The sequence below is a fragment of the Pseudonaja textilis genome, chromosome 2 (assembly GCF_049901715.1).
Source record: "Pseudonaja textilis isolate UNSWEBS1 chromosome 2, rPseTex1.2, whole genome shotgun sequence".
Lineage (NCBI taxonomy): Eukaryota > Metazoa > Chordata > Lepidosauria > Squamata > Elapidae > Pseudonaja > Pseudonaja textilis.
This window is the reverse complement of record NC_141991.1, coordinates 116250679-116257184: the sequence shown is the minus strand read 5'-3', so window position 1 is coordinate 116257184 and position 6506 is coordinate 116250679.

The window sequence follows — 6506 nt, the reverse complement described above, 5'->3', positions numbered from 1 at the left end:
GAAGAAGAAGAAGAAGAAGAAGAAGAAGAAGAAGAAGAGGAGGAGGAGGAGGAGGAGGAGGAGGAGGAGGAGGAGGAGGAGGAGGAGGAGGAGGAGGAGGAGGAGGAGGAGGAGGAGGAAGAAGAAGAAGAAGAAGAAGAAGAAGAAGAAGAAGAAGTAGAAGAAGAAGAAGAAGAAGAAGAAGCGGTGTGTGTGAGCCTTCAGAGATAAGCAAGCTGCCTAAAACAGGAAGTGACAAATGAGAAGAAGAATCAACCCCAGTCCCAATTTAGTTCTGAGTATTTTGGCTTGGTTTATTCTTCTGAATAATACTGTAGACTGATCCCATTTGATGTAACTGGGAGGGGACTCTGATGAGATATAAAGAGTACAATGGATTCAGAAGGACAAAATCAGGGTGAAATGAGGCCTATGCTAATGCTTACTGTATGTTGTAAGCATGCTCCACTGACTGTTCTGGTACACATCTATACCAAAGTAGACCTGAGTACAAAGCTACCATTACCACTAAATAATACATTCATTGCAGAGATCGCCTTCCTATGACCTTCCTACCTTTTGTATTCACTTTCTAGTTTTCAGCAGCAGCCCAAAATAACTTTGTGCCATTAGATTGCCTACCTAGCATCCTTGTTCCTGCTGATGAAAACACTTTATACAAACCTTCAGGTCTCTAAATATGTTGTTTTAAAACCCAATTCAAAGGGCATAATGGTAGCCAATTATTAAATACCTGTAGGCTTATCTCTGGGATACGAGTCAAATGTTTTAACTCTTGATAGCCACTGCTTTCTTCCTCAGACAACCTTCCATGGTAAGTTTCCATTTTTTTAAAAAAGGGAACTTGCTCTGTGCATCTTCTATGAACATGTGGTTGGCCATACAAGGAATTTGATCTTGGGTCTCCCCAGTATATTCTATTCAATATAATTTAGTTCCCATCATTCCTTGATATTTTATAGTAGACCTAGGGCTGTGCTCATTCTGGATACAGGGAAAATGTTAAGAAACAGATGATATAAGTGTGAAATTGGGCTTTTCCCCTTGATATGGGGACTAATTACACCAAGTTGCTTGACCATCAACTGCTATCAACACACAGTCTCACTTCATAAATTTTAAGCTGCTAATAACAGGACTGGACAGAAGTTTTAAAGCTTCAGTGGGCAGTTTAAAATTAACTTACTCCCTTTTGGTGGAAAAAAATCAACCAATGTGATTCCAGCTCTGTTTCTTAAATCGCTTAGATTCCCATGGCACCCTTGAAAAGGGCATGGCAGAATCTCCACAAAGTGATCCATATTATGAGCTCAACCCAGTGACCCAAAGTCCCTAAGACAGGGAGCCAAAGTCCATGTTATGCTGGGAGATCATGACAGATTTCTCAACTGATGCAGTCATAAGAAATAGGGATAGCTGATTTGATGAAGAAAACAGTGAGAGGGGTTTGCTGAATTTAAATTTTGCTTGGTGGTACTTTCCTGATCTCAACCGCTGTCTTCAGTGCTCATGGACTTATGTGCTAATGGGAGTGAGAAATATAGTTGATTGCATGATTCTTTCTTTTTTCCCTGTATGGAGCAAATAACACTACTTTTTTGGGTGAGAAGGTAATGTTGAAAGTTGACCACTCTTAGCTACCTTACTGCTTCTTAACTCAATCAACAGTACTCCGACGTGCTTGGCTCATACTAGTTCATAATTACATTCAATATCATCTGCTAGATGATGTACAATGACTTATTTCACATATAAGACAAAGCTATAATTCTTGATGCACAACTTTTATTAGGCTGGTTAGCATAGTTGGCTTCTGAGTGGCATGCCAGGGCCAAAATCCCAAAAGTAGGAGGAGATTTAAATGAAAAAAAACACAATTTTCTTTTACATAGAAATGAAATTTAAATTACATATTACAGAAAGGTGACTCTCAATAATTTCTCTTATACTACATTTTGAAGATTTCTAAGGCTATAACAAAAAATTCAGTGGCCTCAGGTTGTACTGCTCTTATAGTTTAAACCAGGGGTCTTCAAACTTGACAGCTTTAAGACTTGTGGACTTCAACTCCCAGAATTCCTCCTCCAGTCATGTTAGCTCAGGAATTCTGGGAGTTGAAGTCCACAAGTCTTAAACTTGCCAAGTTTGAAGGCCCTTGGTTTAAATCATAATGCCCGCGTTTCAGACATCACACTAAGCCCAAACCAAACAAATCACATTATTGCCCATTATTTAAACCCAGCAACTGTAGCTGCTGCTGGAAAAATTGGTTACAGATGTCCCAGTGCATTGTGTAACCTGACCCAAATTCCTTGTCTCCTAATGTGACTGCTGCTATGGAAGTGTCTGAACTCTTAACAGTTCTGTTCAGAACTATGGATTCCCCTGCAACTTGCCACTTACATTACTGGAAGAACAAGTTTTTAAAGGAAGGGGAAGTTACATGCCTTCAGCTTTTAGGCATATGTTATTGAGCAGATTCCCCACTCACTAAAATATTATACCAAATGGGGAAATGGGGAAAGCAGAGGACAGAAATGGTTTCCCCTCTTTATTTTCAGAAATTCCACTTATATGGATTCTGTAAGACCAGCCCATTTCTTGATTTTTTGGGGGTAGTATTTGGTGGGACCTAAAGCCATCTGCTTCTTCAAACACAGTTGCCATCTACTGAAGTCATTTTTCCAAGGCTAGGCCAGGGGCCTTCGCCTTTCTCCTATAACTTTCTTGAGGTATTATAGGATCAACTTGTAAGTTCTATTTTCTGGGGGAAAGCAATTTTATTTTATGCGATTTGTTTAAATGGTTTTTTAAATATTAAAAAAGCAGAATGAATAAAAGTTCATCTTAAAATTACAGTGTCAAAAAGATAACAAGTAATTTCAAAGAAAAATGTATACCCATATATATTTGGTATCTGTGGCTTTAAGGGTTCTTAATATGCATATTCATATTAACATATGCAGAATTCCCAACTATAGAAGATCTATTATAAATAATTGCTTCCTACATGTGAGAGACTGGGCAAGGGACAGAATTAATGTGCTTGTTCTACTTCTGCTCCTTGTTCAAGGGATAAATTTTCAATCCATCCCAATTTTCTCTTTTTCTTTTCCTAATAAATGGAGGGATATCTGTCATGTTTGATGTAGTGGTTTAGGTGCTGGCCTAGTCCTGCCTGAGGCATGAATGACTTTGGGCCAATCACTCTTTCAGCCTAACCCATCTCACAGGGTTGTTGTTGTGGGGAAAAGACAAATGGGAAGGAGTTATAGGTATGTTTGCCACCTTGAGTTGCTTACAGTGGTGGGATTCATTTTACTACCGGTTCTGTGAGTGTGGCTTGGTGGATGTAGCTTGGTGGGCATGGCAGGGGAAGGATACTGCAAAATCCCCATTCCCTCCCCACCTCACTAACCTGCTTTCCAGCTCCGTTCTCCTGTGCAGGGCAACAAAAGAAGACCCAGCTGATCATCTGGGACTCGGGAGGCAGAGAATAGATGGGAGCGGGTCTAGTCAGGGGTGGTATTTGCTGGTTCTCCGAACCTCTCAAAATTTCCGCTACCGGTTCTCCAGAACTAGTCACAACCTGCTGAATACCACCTCTGGTTGCTTATAGAAGTAAGAAAGGATGAATTTTAAAAAACCCTAATATACGTAATCTTACCAGACTCCCCGTGTTTCCATTTGAACGACTATGTTTAATATCCAGTCTAGGCAAAGGTTTAGCAAAGGCTTCTGGTTTATGTTGTCACTTATAACAAAGTCCTTATCCTGACAAATGTATGAAGCAGCTATTACTGTTAGTGATATTTAGGCACAAATAAGCCTCGCTTATTCATTCCACTGGTGCACTAGGTAAATTTTAGAATTTAAATCTAATAGTTTAATTACATTTGCCAAGGAGGGTTCTCTTTGGCTGGCCAGGGCAGTTCATCATCTTGTGTCCCTTTCCTGCAGAAAAGAGCAATCTATTTTGAACATAAACACAGTAAAACTAGTATTTTGATAGTGCATATGTCCAAATGTGTCTCCATAATTATAAAATATTTTTAAAACTCTTTTTCTCTTTCTTATATGAGAATATGCTACAGTTAGTGTCACTGGCCCTAATGTCCCTTTCATTCCAACCACTGTCCTGGTCTTTTTTGTTGCTATCCACATGACCTGCCAATCTCCCAATCGTCATTTTAGACTCAATGTTCATTGAGGAAGACCCTGAACTTTAGTACCAGATCCAAGCCAGAAATATGTGAAATATTCAGTGTGGGAGTTCTTCTCCAAGGTTGCAGATTTCCACCTCCTCAGATTGACCCATAGATAGTTCTGCAGGTCAGTATCAAATGACATGATGTAATCATGTTTTCTTTTTGTTATTGTTTTAAAATGATCTAAAACTTATTGTGATGTTTCTTTTCTACAGGAAGCTGCTAGCTAGATCAAGCCCCATAATCATATCAGACGGAGAAAATTACTTCTCTTAGAATTTCTTTGGTCTCTGAAGATGAAAATAATTAATCAAGGGTAGATTTAATAAAAGGCAAAACTGAGATAGGAAGACTGGAAGGTACGTTGAAAAAAACCCCTCAAACCCTGTAAAATTAATGCACATTTAAAAAAAAACAAAAACAATGCCCTGCTATTTTCTAAGATGAGGAGGGAAATTTCTTTCTTCAAAATACTTGGAACAAAATGTGGCGTTGCCATGGTTTCACCCTCACTGGCTGGAAATGACAATATTAGCGGCAGTGACCTGGCAATTAGAAACTCTGTTCCCAGGTCAGACTACAGGGAAAATAAAGAGCGATTACTGAGCTTAGAGAAGGCCGAATAATGGTGTGGGCTCCTGGGCTCCCTACCTTTTATAACTGGCCCATTTAAATGCAGATTGTGATGACTTTCTACCTGGGGCCTCTAATCTGTCTCCCAGCCCAATCAAACAATAAGCATCTTTTGGCAGAAGAGGCTGGAGGGGATACAGACTTGGGCTGTTGTTTTTCCAAGAAGAAATAAGTCAGCATCCCCACATTCAACCGTTTCTCAAATCTTCACTGTTGGCTTTTCTCTCCCTCCTTCTTCCCATACCAGACTTCAAGTGCCACGGTTTCACCACAGCCTTTGTAATCCTTCGGAGGCTACCAAGCAGAGAGAGCCAATCGTATTATTAAACAGTAAAAGATGATGAAATCCTTTCACTGGCCCAAAGAAATGGCCCATGTTGATAGCTGCTGGACTGCCAAATTTTAATCACTAGATTAATCACAGGATGGCTTTGTGGAAAAATTGGCATATCCCTAGGGCTCCAACAGAAGAGAGGTTTCCAAGCACTCATGGGCTGAAGCACAGCTGATTCTGTTGCATAACTGTAATGTGTGGGTGGAGAGTGACACTTTAATGTCCATGGATCTGCTCAGGATGGGACTATGACACAGAATTGCTTACATCAGTCCCTTGTTGCTCTAGATCACTCTCAACTTTGGACACTTTTGGATATGCGGACTTCATCTCCAAGATTTCCTGGTTGGGGAAGTCTACATCTTGTATTTTAAAGTTTCTAAGATCGGGAAATACTCCTCTCGATGAAACAGCATTCTGTACTATGTGTGGTTTCAGCTTCATCAAGAAGCAGCCCCTGTCACTTGGTCTGGGTTCAGAATACAGGTGGGGTTGGGTGGGGTTTAGTACCTAGCTGGAAGATCCAGGGAATACCACAGCCACAGGCTGTAAACTCTAAAGAACATCATGGAAGAAGATCATGCCAAACCATTTCCAGATTGCTGCCAAGTGAATTACATAAAGTAACCAGGAATTGAGCTCATTTTGAAGGATCCTATTGTGGTTAATGTAATCTTACCACCAAAACCAGTTAGCTCATATCTCCCTTACTATCTGTCTTCCTGCTCATCTCTTACTAAAAATACAATTTCCTCAATCTTGTTCCACAATTGATTCTTATAGAGGCAATTCAGATAAAACAGGGTTGTGAAAGGAGGAGTTTGAGGGGGTCTAATGTTGAAGGGAGCCATAGACTGCTATAATACCTTATATTTATCATCATATAGACTATCATTAAATAATAATGTTTTGCTTTGTTACATTTATAGCACTCTGTTCTCTCCCTTCCTCCCACTCTTTCTCTTCTTTGTGTCTTTTGTGTCTTTTTTCTTCTCTTTTATCTTTATCTTTTTTCTTTTCTTTCGGTCCCTTCCTCCTTCCCTCTCCCTCCCTCAAGATACTTTTCCCAGGGTGCTCCAACATGCCTGGGGCCCATTAGCATCCCTTGTGCATAATTAGAGCTCGATGCACTGTTATGCAAAGCAGCCTCAGATGACAAAACTGCATCCTGGACAACTACAGAAATCTGGGAGACACTTTCTCACACAGTTTTAGCCAATGCAAACTGGCACTCTGCATAGTTTCAAAATTAATTAATTGGGGACAGTTGGATCCTCTTGCACCCACTCGTGGCACGCTTCCGATCCCAGCTGCTGAAAAGGACTCTCTTT